General features: G+C 44.2%; 1 protein-coding gene across 6 annotated transcripts in view; it reads left to right on the forward strand.

The window, feature by feature from the left end:
* Nucleotides 1-18,877, forward strand: part of LPIN3 (lipin 3) — a 428,785-nt gene that overhangs the window by 31,890 nt on the left and 378,018 nt on the right. For 3 of the 6 annotated variants that reach the window (XM_086932217.1, XM_086932218.1, XM_086932216.1), the window contains one exon: nucleotides 9,829-9,899. The exons of the other annotated variants lie outside the window; for them this stretch is intronic. The gene's annotated coding sequence lies outside the window, so the exon portion shown is untranslated. The remainder of the gene's footprint in view (nucleotides 1-9,828; nucleotides 9,900-18,877) is intronic. 6 annotated transcript variants of the gene reach the window in all.

Below are 18,877 nucleotides of genomic sequence, written 5' to 3' on the forward strand. Positions count from 1 at the left end.
AGCCAGCCACACTTCTACTCACGCATCCTTTCACCCACACATCCATTCATCCTTTCAAATTAATTACGAGTCTTGGTCTGCCGAGCTGCAGACAGAAGAGGCCCATCAAGAGCTCCACCTCTACTGTAGCTGCTAAAGCCTATCCTGCCATCTCCAAACCTATCTATCCAACTGATCCATCCCGCCTTCCTTTCACTCATCCATCCTTTTGCTCATCCATCCTTTCACCCCATCCATCCTTCTTTTCACTCCTATTCATCCACCCTTTCACTCAGCCATCCACCCCATCCATCCTCCTATTCACTCATCTATCCACCTACCCTTTCACTTCCTCCACTTATGCTTTCGCTCATCTATCCACCCTTTCACTAATCCCTCCATCTTCCGTTTCGCTCATATATCCATCCACCCTTTCACTAATCCCTCCATCCACCTTTACACTCAACTTTCCGCCCACCCATCCATCCATCAACCCAGCCACCCACCCACTCATCCACCCCCACCCAGCAATCTATTCATCTACTCTCACCCATTAATCCACCCTTTCAATGAGCTGTCCATCCTTTCACTCATCAATCCACTTTCAACCTATCCATCCGCTCACCCTTCCCTTCATTCACCCTTGCACTTATCCTACCATTCTTTCACACATCCATCCACTCATCCATCTATCCATCAGCCTTTCACCCATTCATCCATCGATTCATCCTTTCACTCATTAATGTATGCATCTATCATCCACTCTTGCACATATTCATCCATGCACCTTTCCATCCACCTTTTCACTCATTTATTCATTCATTTGTGGATCTAAACATCCACCCTTGCACTCATCCATCCAGCCTTTCATTCATTCATCCATGCATCTATCCATTCACCCTTTTACTCATTAATTTATGCATCTATCATCCACTCTTGCACATATTCATCCATGCATCTATACATTCACCCTTTCACTTATTCATACATGCACCTATCCATCCACTCATTCATCCATGCACCTTTCCATCCACCTTTTCACTCATTTATTCATTCATTTGTGGATCTAAACATCCACCCTTACACTCATCCATCCAGCCTTTCATTCATTAATCCATGCATCTATCCATTCACCCTTTTACTCATTAATTTATGCATCTATCATCCACTCTTGCACGTATTCATCCATGCATTTATACATCCACCCTTTCACTTATTCATACATGCATCTATCCATTCACCCTTTCACTCCCATTATGGGCCTTTGTCTGCGGACCTGCAGACTGAAGAGGCCCATCAAAAACTCCACAACTGCTGTCGTTCCTACAGCGGTGTGTTCACAATGTCCCTGGTACAGGCACAAAGGGAGATGAGAGGCCTAGTGCAAGGACAAAATTGGGGGGCCTTAGGCCTGCATGAAAGCCCATGGGGAAACTAATGAGCTTTAATGTAAGCCCACGATGACGTAAGATATGAGAGGCCAAGGGGAGCGGGTCAGGGATGTCAGAGGGTGGTGGGGTGGGGTTAGCAGGTTCAGGCACCAGGTGTAACAAGGTATACAGGAAAGGCAAAGTGCAAATGAGGGGGTGCATGAGAAGGGAAAGCAAAGTGAGTTGAAGATGAGCAGGGATATTGGAGCCATATGAGGCCCAGGAGTGGAGCAGAGAATACAAGGCAGGGGTCATGCAGTTCAAGTCAGAGCAAGGGGCCAAGAGGCAGATAAGGCAGCCTCTTACATGCCATTGCTGTTTCTCATGCTTGAAGAAAAAAAAAAAAGGAACGGGGGGGGGCCTGGAAGCCACACGAGCTTATTGAGCTGACTCCAACTTTGAGCTCCGCTTTATCATTTTGCTATTCTGTTTTGGGGAAATAAAAGTGCCGACCCCAACTTTTGCATTCACTCTTTCACTGCCAATAAACTGCTCAGAGCAACCTATTAACTGGCTGTGACCTACAGGGTTGAACAGCTGTGTATCGGATTGCCATAAAACTGTCTACTTGTCCTTTGGACAAAATACAAATTAAAACCTCTTGCCCTCCTAAGAAATCTAGTTGTCTCGGGCGTCGGGAGATAGGAATTCCCCACCCCTGCGCCAGCAGCTACGTACAGACGAAGAACACAACCTGCTTTCATTCTCAAAGTCCACTCACCTGCCCCGTTCAAGCTCCCAGCCGCTCTATCTTCTGCTCCGCCTCCAGCCCTGCCTCCTCCCTTCAGGCCCTCCTCCGCTGACGCGCCACGCCGTAACAATCCAACGCGAACCCTCGCCTCCACACTTTACGCTCCGATATTCTAGACAGGTAAGGGAGAGTGATGTGCTTCAGTTTGAATAGCACTGTGCTATCAGGCTCAGGACGTACTGGTGCACGTGACCACCATAAACAACAAATTACAAAGGCCCAAAACGAGTTTTCCTATGGTCGGCCAGCTTGGAATGGGAGGAGGCGAAGGCATGGTGAAAACAAGCATTTGCAATGCAATAGGTCTCGCATTTGAGAGAGTTTAAGTTATTGGCTTTGTAAATGACAATGCCTTTTATTTATGTTTTAAAAACCAATACATAAATAAAAGGCACTGTCATTTAAAATGCCAATAGCTCAAACTCTCACAACTGCGAGACCTATTGCATTGCAAATGCTTGTTTAGCAGGGAGGTGTGTCTGAAGGGAGTTGATTGTGCAGGGATGTTTGCCAAACTATAGGTTTGATTACACGTGGAGTTTGTGTTCAAGTGTTCACGTGGAAATCTATTGGCAAGAACTTGAGCCTGTATAGAGTTATATGAGCAGTGAACTGTGTCTTCATGGGGATGCAGCCGCATGGAGCTGTGCCCACAAACAATTGTGCCTGCAGGACACTGAATGCGCAGAGCAAGCACTTTGTTTAGTCGCCAAAGAACACTTCGTATAATCACAGATAGCTGTGTTGTGTCATCGAATAATAGTTTCCAAAGATATATGCACCAACTTGCCTAAAAAGTAGAGGCCCACAACGCTTAAATTCTGCACACAAAAAATGCCTCTCCATTAGGGCTTAGATTGTACAAGGGTTAATAAATGTAAAGAGCTGCGCCAGCATCTGAACTGTCTATCATAACTCATACTTGTCTGAGATCACATATTTTTCTTAACTCTAAGTACAGTGATTTAATATGCATGATAAATAATGGGCACAAAAGATGAAGGCTGCATGTTTGATTGAGACAGGTCAAAAAACACGAGAGCCCACTCAGTTGTGGCCAGCTGCTAAAAGAGAAAGTGCATTCAAAACAACCCTGTATGCACCCCACACGTGCAGGAGCTCTCTTCATACCTACCCGGTTACGTTCTGCTCACAAGGTGGTACTTCGGGGACCCGGAGCCTCTGCTCCTCCGCAGTCGGTTCTGGGGTCAGAGATATCTGCAGGCTGTTCGCCACATCCGGGACAGACTCAACAGTGTGCGCTTTTTTATTACCCAAGAGTGACAAGTGCGGCTCCATTTCTTCAAGCTGCACGAGAAGGGTTTGCTTGTTCCAGAGGTGACAAAGCCGAGGAATGCAGCAGCACGCCCAGCCTTCGACTACTCATATTTTTAAGAAAACAAACTTTAAGGTTTTCAAAGGTCACTTCCTTCCAAAAAGAAGGCTTAATTACTCTCGTGTGATAGCATTTCTCTGTCCAACCCATTCCTGGTCACGCCTTTTCCTCGGGCACAGGCACAGCACATAAACAATGCCACTTCAGAAAGGAACACTAGTCTAGCAAGCAAAATAAATTGACGGAACTAGTTAAGTGAATTTGGGGGCGACTCGACTCACGAAGGCTGATTGCAGAAATAGTCCTGCACATGCGGTGGAAACGGGAAATACAGTAAGAGAGCAACAAGTCCTGTGGATTCGTGTCAGACTCAGCAGTACCTCCCCGTGGCGCCCAAAAGCGGAGACTGACCTGCCGAAGGCATAATGGCTAGCGCCATTCAACACAACCGACACAGCAGACTTGGGAAACCAGAATGGCAACGCGGCGCCAGAGCCCATATGTGCACTTAACGCAATCATCGTAAAGACAAACACGTGACTTCCCGAAGGCCTCACTTAACATGCGCTGCACTGACTGAAATGTTCCAGAGACCGCGAAAAGCCATGCCGGCAGCCCTATGTTACTAACCAAACATGTGACAAAAGGGTGGGGTCACAGCTGAGACTGCTCTTTTACCCAGTACAGTGCCAGTCAAGTCACTGTGTCACATGAACCGTCTGCTCAAGGGCATGGCAACTGTGGTTGTTCGGCAAAAGAATAAAATAGGGTTATTTTCGCCATTAATAAAAATCATGCTTGAATAATGTAGCACACATTTCTGAAACTAGTTTACATTTTATTACCACATCCTGCAAAACAACAATCTTCAAAACCGATTATGCTGCATAAAAAACACCAGCTTCTGGGTCAAGGCGCCATTTTTAAAAGAGTTGTTCTGTTCTATAAGTAAACGAGAAACAGCCCTCCCTTATGAACATTACAAGTGAACAAATTACAAAAGCAAATGCTACATTACATGAGGCAAAAGTGATCATCGTGAGACAACAAAATACAAGAGGAGCGAACGGTGCATTACAGGAGGAGACAAGAGAACAATCACCGCCGCAGCCCGGAGGAAAACACCGGAAGCAGATGTCCGGCCCGCCGCCTGGTTGTGGGCGGGGCCGGAAAGAGGTGTGTCCACTCCCACTGCCTCGCGGAAGCTTTGCCTCAGCCTGTTGTGACCGGAGATGCCGTGCCAGCCATGGCGGGGGCGGGGGGGGCCGTGCAGAAGATGGAGCCCCCGCTGGAGAAGGAGAGACCGGCCCGCCGCCGAGCACCAGCCGACCCGGTGAGTGCTTGCGAGGCAGGAGATGGGCACAGCGCCGTGAAGGGAGGGGGAGGGGGGGAGCGTGTGTGTATGCAGTGTGTGTATGCAGTGTGTGTGTGTCTGCGCGCGTGTGTGTATGCGACGGCGGGGGTGGGTTCTCTGTATGTATGGGTGCGTGCATGGGCGCTTGTGTGTCTCTGTGTATGCGCATGCGTGTGTGTGGTGCCGTGCGCGCCCTCGCGGAGGAATCTGAGACGGCGACGCTCGTGCGTGAGCTCCGTCTCAGATTCCTTCTAAAACGCCAACAAAAGATGTCTCGCAGACAGCAGGCTTACGCCTGCTTTTTACGTCTGCGAGACCTAAAAAGAGTCAAAACTAGCATTGGAAACAAAAGATGGACTACCCTAGCTGAAACCAATTATATGCAAATAGAACACAACACCCTCCCCCGCCCAAGAAAAATACAGGCATCTGCTGCCCTTTTTTTATACAACATTTTATTGAAGTAAAACAAAGCAGAGTCATTAATGCAGTGGCACAATGGTATACAAGAATCAATAAAGCAGGCATTTTATACAATAAACAAATTATATCAGCGGGTACGGCGGTGTAAGGGTCCAGCACTGTCCATGGCCATGTCAGTGGTGGGGGAACTACAGATCCCTCCCCTGTATGCGTTTCATTGTCCCCATTTCTTGTCCCACTTTTTGGGGCAGCCCCTGAGTTTATAGACTTCCTTCTCAGCAATCATACATCTGTCCATTTCTGCCACCCATCCAATTTTCAATGGTCGTGTATGGGCTCCCCAATGCAACGCTATTGAACGCTTCACTAGCAGGTACCCCAGTGCCACCCACAGATGTTCAATCTCTGTTAAATCCGTGGCCCCCCAGATATTGAGGATCCCTCCCTGAGGTGACAATGGAATGGGTTTACCTAGTGTATCCGTCATTTTGCGGGTAGCCCCCTTCCACAATGGTTGAATCACAGGACAGTCCCATAAAATGTGGTAAATAGTACCTGCTTGGCCACATCCCCGTAGGCACAAATCGTTAGGGCGCTTACCTATCCTGGCCAGGAGGGGACCGGAGATATAGGCTCTGTGCAATACTTTCAGTTGTATCAGATGGAAACGATAGCTTATTGCCGTTTCTCTGAGGGACATCAGTGCCGTCTGCCATTCCTCATCCTCCAGGTGACCCAGGTCGCCCTGCCATTTATCACGCAGAGTTTGAAAAGAGTCTGGCAAGTTATTGCTCAGTTTACGATAAGTGCATGATGTGGTCTTCGTCTGGCGAGGTTGGGAAAGCAGTCTGTCCTCAAGGGGAGGAGTGTCAGGGAGGGAGGAGAGGTCAGGTATGTTTGTGAGAATAGCATGTTAAATCTGTAAGTATCGAAAAACCTCTCCTTGAGCGAGAGCATATTTCTGTTGGAGGTCTGAAAATGTTAAAAGTTTCCCCCTGTGGACCAGATCCCCCAGTGTTGATATGCCAATTGTGTCCCATTTATCGAATCCTAATTGGAAGCAGAGGGAGCCGAGCCTCTGTGAGGACCACAGTGGCGTGGCTTTCGTGAACTTGTTGGCCCAGCCCAGACGGTTATTAGCCCTGTGCCACACGGCCACCGTCTGTGCCATTGGTCCCAATTAGCGTTTCTGTTTAATCTTACTATAGAGTGCTCCCAGGTACCCCTCACGGCACGTTTGATATCTCTCTTAGTGAAAGGCTGGATTCGAAGGGGATCCATAGAGCCAATGATTCGTGGCGACCAATTGAGATGCCCAGTAGTATAAGCGCATGTCAGGAAGAGCGATGCCTCCATCATACCACCCCTTTGTGAGCTTGTGAAGGGCTATTCTGCTCACCTTTTAACGTTCTGCGAAGGCCTGGAAATGGTTCTTAAATAAAAGTTTTACATGGAATGATCTGTATACATTTTTTTTTAACATGGCCTTTCTGTATTTGTTTAATTATCACTGAGGGGGCATTAGGTCAGTAATAGATTACATTTTAAAGATTTTTTTCTTACAATTACTGGGTAAAGTATGTACTGGTAAGGGGAACATGCATTGGCATAGCCAATAGGTCTCGCCTTGGGACCTTATAAGTGTTTAGCCATGCAACAGTTGATGTTGTTGCACCAAGGATACTGTGCTGGATAACCAAACACATATAAGGTCCCAAAGGCGAGACCTATTGGCTAGGCCAATGATTGTTTTAGATGCATTGCCAGTGATATAATTGAAGGTTAGACGGGGTTTGTTCTTCGTAGTAGAATGATCCCGGTGCACACATGCGTGATAATACATTTGTGGATACACATTGAGTTTTTTTTGTTGCTGATGCTGTTTATCGTCACCAACAAGCATTCTCTTTCTTTCTGTCAATATTGAACAGCATTGGTAAAAAACACATTAGCAAAGCCAATAGGCCTTCATTGCTGTAGATTCCAAAACCGAATGGCTCTGCTGATGATTGTTTAAGTCTCCTGTTGCTTCTGATTCATGTCAGCAACCCATCAGGCTCATTATTGGAACTTTCCTTTCGTCATGTTACACCATCTTCACTTTCCCCAAAATATTGCTGCTTGCTTTGGATCTCATACCATCCAAGCAGGGATGACACCCATATCTTGTACTAATTCGCTATCACTGACCAGTGGAGTAACACAGGCCCACGCAGCCCCGCGGTGAGCTACAGGGGGCCCCATCAGCACAGTACTCTGGCCTGAAAGCTCCAGATTAAATCGTAACAGGGGCCCTCTCTATGTACCTTGCAGGGGGGCCCTTTCGAGTTTCGTTACGCCATTGTCACTGACCCCTTTTACAGACCAAAATCTTAACCTATCCCCTGGTTATTAAACCCTGGCACGTATCCAGTTTCCAAATGCTCAGCTAAGCCTGACATTTTCTACTTTGCAGCTTCATGGGCCACAGCTACACTTTGATCTGTCATATTTCATCCTAACATCTTAATATCCACCCAATCAGCAGGGTACCATTGGGTATAATTTAACTTCAGTGTGAGAGTTGAATAATTCTATGCAAACACATGAAACCGGCCAGATTTTAGCTCCTTAATTTCGGGATAATCTGCCAGTATCTCACACTCAATGCTGCCAAGCCCCTGATCATCACACTGAAGTAAGCTGGAAGATTGCAACAGCCAGTTGGCAGGAACCTACCACTCAGGACATGCGTTTTCTCCCTTTTCTAAGACTGTCAAGTTCGCAACATGTGCAGTGTGTAACCTGTCAAAACATCATCACTTCATTGCACTCACATCTGGGTGGCAATCTGCCAAATACACAGAATAGTACAAATCTTTTACCCATATATTTAAACTTAATATGACACAGTTGTTACGTCGAACACTTGATTACGCTCTCTATGTTTAGCCAACAACCACCTCTTGCTGTACTCATCCCCATCCTTCCCTTGCTCCCTCTCGGTTTATATCCGCTTCCTGGTTCTCTTGTTTGAGTTGCCCACCTGTTTAGCATTGTTCTACAATCTTGTGCCTCATGGTCTCAGTAAGGCGTTTTTCTCCAATGATCCCAATATGGAATGTCTAGACAGGGCTGCATTCACTGCAGAAATGTAATGCACCATCAGCTCTTGAAGCATTTTTTAAAGGGCACTTACACCGCGATGCAGTGTTCTGTATCAAGTTAAAGTGACTCTCAACCACATAGTATTGCTCGAATAACTCCCTGCATCCAGTGTTCTTTCAGCACTCCCTGCAAATACTGCTATTGTAGTACTCCTAGAGCTCGTGAATATTCAGAATTGAATTCACTGCTCTTACAGTGAGCCCTTCTCTAGTAGTCTTTCAGCACTCACTTCAGACAGCATGACTGAAGGTTCTCCCTGCAGCTAGTGAACATTCATAAGTAAATTAACTGCAAGTGTCTCCTGGAGCGAGCTCAGTGCATCTGTAGCATTAATCTCTGCACAAACACACTTGCAGAACTTCTGCCATTTGTGCATCAGCCGTACCTCTAGTTTGGGGAAAACTAGAATAAAATGAGAAAATACTTCTCTGGCAAGGCAAAAGCATGTTTAATCACAAACGCTGGGAGACCAGAGCTGAAAAGCTGATCTCAATTTGCGGCTCGCAGGCAGCTACCTATATAGTTGAAAAAGTGATGACCTAAACACAATTATTTAAAAAAGCCAATAACAAATCAAAAATACATTAGATAATAATATACTTTTACATAAACATCAAATCACCTGTGTCCTTTAGCCTTGTAAGCTTTTCTCTACATTCTCTGTATCATGGCTTCAACAAAACTTTAATAAAACATGAACCTTCTTTACCCGAGTGCATTTTTATTACTCTGTTCCCAAGACTTCTTATTTGACTCTGTGTTCTTTAGACTAAAGTAGCCTTTGTTTAACATTTTCGGAGCCACATCTCAGTCAACAATGAGAATGGACTCTACTTGTGGTCTATGATTATAATCTCTTCAGGGTTTATAAACAGGTTTTTCTATTTAACTGAAAACCTGCTGAACTCATGTTTATGCTTTCTGGTGAACTATAACCTACATTGCATCTTTATGAATTCAATGCATATATTGTTCTTTAATGACATATCGCTCTGCTAGTGTCTATGGTAGCGCTATTTCCTCAAATTTCATTTTCTCCTTACCATTCCCCCCGCTGGTTGATATTTCAACCTCTTCCTCTAATTCTATATCCTTACTTGGGATCAACTTATATGTATTACCCTGAGCATCTACTACTTGTGTTGGTGGCCTGACCATGAACATCTCTCCCGCCTTTGTACTCATCCTCTTACAGCAAGCTATAACTAATTGGAAAAGGCAACATATCAAAAGCAATAACACAAGCGGTAATAAAGCTTTAAACAGTCCCAACATCCAGGATGGTAGCTAATTGTACAACCCTCAAACCAATCATCCGGGGCACCTCCTTCAACCACCATTTTCTTTTGTAAAGTGTGTAATGTTTGTTTGGCCTCTGACAATGTTCCATTGTATGTTTTGTTTGCAGGTACTACAAGCAGCCCATATCTTGGCACATATTCTTCCTTCAATGGCCATCATAAGATCAAGTACATAACGGTACAGCAAGATCATCATTGCTCCCTTATTTGCTAGTTTTTCTGTACTAACTTGATTGCTGCTTTCTACGTTACCTCTTGCTTGTTCCTTTCTCTCTCTCTTGTTTCTATTTACAAAAGTGTATTGTGTGTGTCTGTATCTCAGTCCAGGGGTTGGCTTCCAATGCCACTATGTTGTCTAAATTATCCTTCACATTAGAGAGAAAACCATTCTTTACAAATTATAAAACAACACAGCTTTTCCTCCTGTTACTTCCCAACCATGGCTAATGTCTTGAATCCATTTCTGTCTCATCCTGCTGAGGAATTGGGCGGTTACTCATTTGGCTGCATTGATTGAGTCATGAGGGACCCAATGTCGGGCCTATCAGGATACATTTTCCTCAGCTGATCCCAGACTATTGTCCTGACTGAGTACAGAGGATTGCACCTGATTTCAGTAAGGGTGATATTTCTCATGCCAGCTTTGTGGAAGACAGTAAAAGGGGAAAAGAGTAAATGGCGGATCTCTCTGCTGCACCGCACTTGTAGTTCAAATAGTACAACACTGTACACTTCTCTCCTAATACCAGCCGTTGAGTGGTATTACTACAAAGCAGAAATAATCTTGACAAAACAAATTATGGATTGGTGCACCCGTAAATAAGTGGAACAACAGATTTTTCAGTCTGTTAGAAAAATTCTTGCTTTATTCAGTATCCAAAATTGTAAAAATCCAATGATTAAAACACATCCAGCCATCGCATGTCGCTCAAGTTCTTTTGAACTTCATCAGGGCTTGTATTTGTATGTAGTTAAACATTTAAATAGCTCTGTTATCTTTCAATGTTCCTATATTTTTCACGTTGTATTACAATGGATTCCAGTCCTGATTGCTCAGTAGATATGGGGGTATTTGCTCCCCTTGTCCAATACCTGGGTCAGTATTGCATAGTGCTAGTCCACGTCTGGACATTCAAAAATGTTTTGAATGTATTGTAAAAGGGGAGCAAATACCTCACTATTGACTGAGCAATAAGGACTGGAATCCATTGTAATATAATGTGAAAAAATATAAGAAAATTGACAGATAACAGAACCACACACAAATACAAGCCCTGATAAAGTTCAAGAGAACTTAAATGAAACGTGTTGGCTGGATGTGTTTTAATCATTGGATTTTTACAATTTTGGATCCTGACTAAAGCAAGGGTTTTTCTAATGGACTGAAAGCTCTGTTGGTCCACTTATTTACGGGTCCTCCCTTCCATCATTTGTTTTGTCAAGCTTTGTGGAAGACAGTGTCCATCTCATCTAATATAAGGTAGATAAGTAGACTCTTTATGTCCCCTGTTGCCAGGTTGGCACCTGCAGTGTGTTTTTCAAAGGTCCTAATCCAGTCCCCTGAATGCTCTGTAAGTGGTGATAACAACTTTTTGTGGTTTTCGTTATCCATTTGTGGCCAGGGAAAAAAATGAGGTGCCCCAGGTCCCTTATGTATCACAGGCATCTGGTGTACGAGGATAAAGGGACGTTGGGGACAATGCTGTCCCATACTTTTGCCACTTACGTAGACTCTGTCGCATATAGGGATGATCCCAGACCCGGAGCTCCATCACCGCAGAGGATACAATTCTCAGCATTTGCCAAGTCAGGTGGATCAAAGGACTCTTCTCTTTGCCATGGGCTCATCTGCGGGGCTATTCCTTCAGCCTACCCTGCTAAATTATAGGTATAGGTTATGACATTTTAACAGATGTTTTCTCCTTGAGCATGTATCTCATTAGGTGTGAGATCACTGCCGCTTGAAACTGAACATTCAGCTGTATTATTGGTCTGTCATGTAGCATCAATCCCACTGTAACTTCACAAGATCCTTTTCCAGGATATGGCTAACCATGCATTCCCTGAAACTGTAACTGCTCGAGCTCTGCCGTTCCGTGTTTTCTATTATTAGAGAAAGCACCCTGTTCTCCATCTCTAGTTGTCTTTATACACATATTAGTGTGACTGGGCGACCCCATTGATCTATCCCTATGATCAAGATTGATGAGAGACCTTTCTTGGGTACCAATGTTATAGATGGGGCATCTATCTTCCTGAGATTTAAGTATTTTACCTATGTCATCTGCGTACCAATGTACTGATTCTATTGTGTCTGCCATCCTCCCAAATTTTCCCTGAAATCGTACTTTTATATTATTACAATGCCACTCTCTCCCTACGTCTTTCTCATCTTTTCTATCATAACTTTTTGAAAAGCATGTCTGAATGTTCTCTGGTGTAATTATAACACTTCCTTTTTCGTTTTGTTAGGTGGCAAATCATCCTCAGGCTTTTTAAAGTCCTCATCTTTGTATTGTGGTTCTGACCTCTGGGCCATACCAACAGCCCTGTCTACATAATGGTTCCACTTTGTATCATCTTCATCTCTCCAATGTGGGGTAGACACCTGCTGTTTGAGAGCACTTCCTATTATGTCTCTTGTTTGTAACAAATGTGACGTTGCTGATGAGCTATACGACCGATTAAATATCACAAAAAGCAGGGTGCCTGTGCAAGAGATGCACACATCTTTAAGAAATACTCCGTGCTACACTTCCAGGGGGAGTCCCATCCGTCAATGTTATATTTGGAAAGGGTCAAATTACATCAGGGAAAGCCACCCTTAATGAAAGAGGATGTCTCACATGCATATTAGTGTCATGCTTCATCATAGACATCCTCTCCTCACCCTGGTAAGATAGTACTGCCAGGGCGGACTCAAACCTCCACGAAGACTCGATGGTAGGAGGGAGTTCATACATAAAACTTCCTGGTCAAGCAGGATACGGACAAACTAAAGATACCTCAAAATTCCTTGGTTGTCACGTTTATTCGTGAGGACTTTGGATATAGTTAAAAACACAACGCTCGGCGGACATGAGGAGCCCATCTGCTAGTTGCCTACATGTTTCTGCCCGCAAGGAAAAAAGCCTATCTGATCTGGGGCTTTAATCAGGGCTACAGGATCCCTATCTTTTGAGCCACTTGGCTTACTCAATCATTTACGGTAATAAGGGGATCTTACCACATGCCATAATACATCAGGTGAATCCTACCTGGTATCCTTTCAAATTGTTTGTGTGGAAAACCCTACACTTTAGGAGATACCAATACGTTGTTCAATCAGGGGGTGGTGTCCTTTATAGTCACACTTATATCAAAAGGTTCACCGCTCCAGTAAACCTAGGCGTTCCTGCTCTATGCTGCTGGTATGTGACCGATCGCCATAGTCTCCTGGACCCCCTTTGTCTCTAATCTCTTGGGAAGAGACCTGATCTAAGTGTAATGTGAACTGTGCTTTCAATTGTCCTGAGAACTAAGAATAACCCACACTTGTTTGTTGTTTGAGTGTACTTGTATGTCTTGAACTTGATGTCTTGTAGGGCAATACTATGGGGTACCTTCCGAGATAGTAGAGGGGTCACAACGTCTGAATTCTCAAGTCTTCCTGTGAGTGCACTAATGGATAAATGCTGGGTACCTTGGTAGAGTTACTTTTAGAGTCATATTAGGGTGGGGGAGTGGACATGGTACAAGATGTGTCAGTCTTTAAAGAGTTTTTAGGCTTCTGACAAGAGACTCAAAATCAGGTTAAGGCAGCTTCTTGCTTCTGTAACTTAACTCCTGTATATTTACTTTGAAGGTACGAAGTAGTATGTTCTAATATTTTTTATCAAATGTCCCTTCCTTTGGCCAAGGGGTATGTGTGTTTCTGGGTAGCCTTAAACCTCTCTTTACAATATTTCTGTAACCTTTTCTGGTCTCCAGGGAAGGTTTTTTCCATATGTTCTAGGGGAGTCTCCATAGTCCCTGTGTTTCTAGCAACTTTTTAATACCCATTTACTAGCTTTTAATCTCTTCACTTGATGTTTTACCTATTTAAAACTTCCTTTCCTGAAGTTTTACACTATCCTTCACAAGATAGGGAATTTGTCAATGTATTTGTTATACATTAAGCATCATAACATTGTAAAACAATGTTACCTTGTAGCCACATTTCTATTTATATTGTACATACCCACATTCATCACCAACATATTTAAAGTATAAACACTTTAACTATTTCTAAATGTAATCATAGTTTTTTTACTCTACACCATATACGAGGTCAGTAGCCATTGGTTACTTCTCTAAGCGCTCAATAGAGGACAACCCTCAAACCACGCGCCTCATAGGCCAGGGAGTAACTTACAGACATTAGATCTGGGTAGCGATTTGAGTGTTGGGTAAAGTTTAGAGGTATCAGCCTTTCAGCCGCCCCTCTATGTCAAAATATTGGAACACATTTTGGATTCCAAACTTCGAATCACCCACACTTGACCACTTCCAACTTTATCTCGGGAAAAAAATCTCTGCAGACTATGTAGCACCGTGACCTAATATTGTGCAATGTTCGTACATAGTCTTGCATACAATAACCTATTTACATTTCATCCACGTTTACCATTGCCAAAGAAAAAAGACATAATATACAAACATAGAATGAAGTTCGCGATGTCCTCACCTTGAAGACCGCATTATATGGTTCCTACCCTGCTCCCATGTATAGGCAGCACTTTTAGGTAGCACAGTGTCTTCTTTCCTTGTGATGAAGGCGCAGTATTCTATCCAGCATGGGGTAGGTGGTTTCCCGTGACATCCGCTGGTCGAAGGCAAAGGGGACTCCTGGCAAATGTTGGAGGAGAACTGGAATAAAGAGACAAGCCTTCTCTGGCAAGGCAAAAGTAAGTTTAAACAGAATGACCAGGAGACCATTCATGTCCGTAGAGCTTATCTCAATTTGCTGCTCATAGACAGCTGTTTATATAGTTGAAAAAATGATGACCTAGGCACAATTGTCTAAAAAAAGCCAATAACAGGTCAAGGAATACACAAGTTAATAATATACTTTCACATTAACATCACATCACCTGTGTCTTTTAACCTCACAACCTTTTCTCTACATTCTCTTTATCATGGCGCTAACAAAGCTTTAATGAAACATTAACCGTTACCTGAGTGTGTTCATTTTTAGGTCTCGGTCTGGCGAAAGCAGCGCACGAGCTGCTCTCGTCATACGAGGGCTTCTTGGAATCGATACGATTCCAGAAGTTGTGTCGTGGCTCCGCTTCCATATTTTTATTTGTGAGCGTCGTTTTGCTTCATAGATTAGGCAAAACACAGTGTAATAATTGCACAGGAGGCAAGCATTACACTCAGGGTTGCCACCCTGTCCCCTTTTGGCCCCGTCACCGGGATTTGATCTTTTACTTGCGGCGGGAGACAGGGTCTCTCAATTAGCTGCTAAGCACTTTTTTTCTTTGTATTACGCGTTTGTCTTCAACAGTGGCTGACGCACTTTTTATTTCTCCGTTCTCGCGTTCACCCGCCATCTCGTTCAGGCCTTTAGTTCACGGGAACGGCACTACGCGACTGATGGATGGGAAACTATTGTGAAGGTTGCATGAAAGCATCTGCTTGTCTGACCATGGCGGTCTTACGCAAGCGTGAATGTTCCACTCTCATGCCATAAATCATCACATCCTGCTTGCTTTGCATATTCGGAACACAGGTTGTAGAACGGTAGCGAGATGACAACATTAAGTGTGCCACACCTTTTATTATAGTAAGAAGGCGTGTTTTGTGGTAAGCGCATGGTTGCATAAGTGTTACACAATCTATTTGAATGTGGAAAGGGCAGTGTTAATAGAGTGGTTATCCAGTGCTCCTATCAAAGACCAAATAATTGTGGAGTAGCATTTTGAATAGAAACTGCAGTTTTCTTAATTTATCCAATTTTTTTAATAGAAATGTAATTCTTTTTTCAATGTGTTAAAATGCTTCGACAATAACGAGAATGTTGCATGATTAGCTTTAACCCATAATGATTCCCTACTTTACAGTTATTGTTGCATACTTTATGTACTTGCCTCACAATTTCATCCGCCCACAGAATTTCTTTCGCCACTGACTGGCCCTGTTTGTAGTAGTTAATTACACATGGGACAATTATAAGGGTTTGGTGTTTATTGAAAATCTAATATTCAATGGACCTCTCACACAGGTGAATGTCAATCTTCAGAGCACACAGACCCAAAAAGATGAAAACAGCCACTGGTGTAGACCGTTTTGATAACCAATTCCAATTTTTCGTACCTATGCACTTTTCTTATGTGTGGTACAAACCAAAAACGTGGCCAAGTTTTCAGCTCTGGGTCAGTCCTTGAAAAGATATTCCACAACCCAGACTCTCTTAATTCAGCCTGGGGCCCGTTGCCTATCTTAGTCTTACAGAGATCTCAAGTTGGTTTTGTGGTGTACTTTCATATTCCGTTATTTACTCTTTTAAACCTACTCGGCGTTATATTATGGGAGTTGACGAGGAAAAATATGTAGAAAAGTGGTGCAAGCTCACTAAATCTTAAATGGACGGTATCCACAAACATTTGGAGTACATTTCCTGTGCTTTTCTGCACATAAATTAGGCCCTGGTTTATACTTTTAAATGCATCACGAAACCGCGTGATGGCCGTTTAAAAAAAAATGTGCCTGCTCCTCCCGTTTAAGTTTAGTTCATTTACAGTAAAGACTCGAATCTTCTCATTAATGTTTTGTGGGCGTGTCCAGAAGATGTTTTAACAATTATTTAAATACCAATTTCACTCAGAGGTAATGCTGAAAAACACGTTGGGCTCTTGTGGAATAGTAAGTGAAAACGTTGTTACACTCTACCTTACATACATTTTATGGTCCAGGTTTTCTCAAGTTGCAATAACAGTGGTCGAGGTGTTGCCGGATTGTTTTACACCTTAATGCAGTTACTGGGTCTGATCGCGTGTAACGTCGACCCGCCTTTCATCCGAAGGGTGCAGGTGTTATAAAATGCAAAGGTCAGACTGTAAATATGTATATCCTCGTGGAGAAATGCGGAGTCGATCGTGCTCTATTGGGGAAAAAAGTGCAGATAATAAACTAATATATTGCACTATAACGGCTAAGTGTTAATAGTCTGAGGCGTAGCTAGAGCTTGTGGCGCCCGGGGTTATCCTTCAGATTGCCGCCCCCCCTTGGGGGGTGCGGGGGAAAAAGGATGGCAAGCACCTGAAAGAGGTCCGAGAGACACGTAGTATCGCTGCTAATAGTTACTTCGATCATGCAAGTTACTTGCACATACATGACACGGTCCAGGGACAGCCCCGTCCCCAAAATAGTGCTGCCTGGGGCAGACCGCCCCCACCTAGCTACGCCACTGAAGGAAAAGCAGAAGGAAATCCAAAACTTACATCAGTTCTACCTAACCTGTTTGTGACATCTCAGTCATAACATCACAGCTTGTGCACGACCCTTGTCCCCTGTCTGCCCCTTCCATGACCTCAGCAATGTCTGCAGACCGGTCCAACACACTGGGTTTGACCACGATTCCCCTGGCAGCACCTTCAGGATACTACAGGTGAGTCCAATGCACCTGATCACTAGACTAACTTCAGTTCTGCAGTTGGGGCAGTACCAGCCCTGCAGTGGAAGCCTTCTCACTCCACCCAAGCCCCCCATGAGAGCTCAGTAGAAGCCATCCCACGTGCCCATCCCACTACCCACCATCCCGCCTGCAGCACAGTAGGACACTTCAAGGAAACTGGTCCTATCCGGGGGTGTCAGGCACCATAGCTGATTCACCAACCGTCATCAGGAAGTGGTGGTAGGGGTGCCAACAATACATGCATTTTCATCACATTCTGAAGCATGCCAACCAAGTGCGTGCAGAGACAGACACATAACTACATACCTTACAACTGGCTATCACATCACGTCATACTTGTCAACAAAAGACAACACATAAAGTACATTACAGTGAGCATCCCTCATAAAGATACATAGCTGGCTATGAGGGGTGACTAAACCAGTATGAACCAAAGCATGTTACGTAAAACATCACTGAGCCTGACTCTGCCTTAGACGCTGAAACCAACGACGCCACCCTGGGCCTCAACGCTGGACCGAAAAGCAGAGCACTTTTATTGGGAGTCCGAAACTCAATTCGCACCCCACAGCCCTCCACAAGGTCATACACAGCACGCCTTTATTCTTTTTTGGAATCTGAAACCTCCCAACCTCCTGCTGATACTGACAATGAAGATGAACCCTATGATGGAGAGACCATTGTTTTGGATTTATTTGATGCTAATGGCCTGGACAACTCTTGAGATACTGTCCTTTCTTCGCCCAACCAGGCTATGGTATAGAAGAGTCCATCTTCTTTGTCACAGTGATTAGGAGGGCGACAGAAGTTTTAGACTTAACCCTGCCCATTGCATAAGTAAAAATAAATGTCCTGACCGAGGTGCTCAATCCAGGCCAAACAAGTCAATAACCTCCTCTTCTGTTTAATGAAGCCCTTGCACACATGCTGGTGTGCACCTGGCCCATGCCAGGATCTTTCCTTGTGGTAAATTGATTAATGGCAAAATGGCATAGACCAGACTTTCAGTTCAAACTCCCAACTACAGAGAGCTTTGTGGCACAGGCATCTTCTCGTCGACATAACACCAACGCATTCCCCACAACCCCTCCCCCCTCCAAAAGACCATCAAAGTGCATGGAGATATTTGCAAGCGTATGGTTTCTACCAACAGCCTTGCCCTCAGGTCCAGCAATAATAATTGCCTCCCGGGCAGGTACGTGCTTGCACTGTGGGACAGAGTGATGCAGCTGTCCCAGAAGAAATACGGCCAAACCTACAATCTTGGATGGTAAATACGCAGCAAACTACTCAACCTGTACTGACCTGGATATGACTTTATTTATTTATGCGTCTTTATATAGCGCAGACTTTCCCGAAGGCGTCAGAACGCTTCACAATAGGAACAGTAATGATACATGAGGAGAAAATTACAAGTGAACAAATTACAAAAGCAGACGTTAAGTTACATGAGGTAAGAGTGACAATTGTGAGCAAACAAAATACATGAGGTAGCAAAC

The sequence above is a fragment of the Lissotriton vulgaris genome, chromosome 7, assembly GCF_964263255.1.
Source record: "Lissotriton vulgaris chromosome 7, aLisVul1.2, whole genome shotgun sequence".
Classification (NCBI taxonomy): Eukaryota; Metazoa; Chordata; class Amphibia; order Caudata; family Salamandridae; genus Lissotriton; species Lissotriton vulgaris.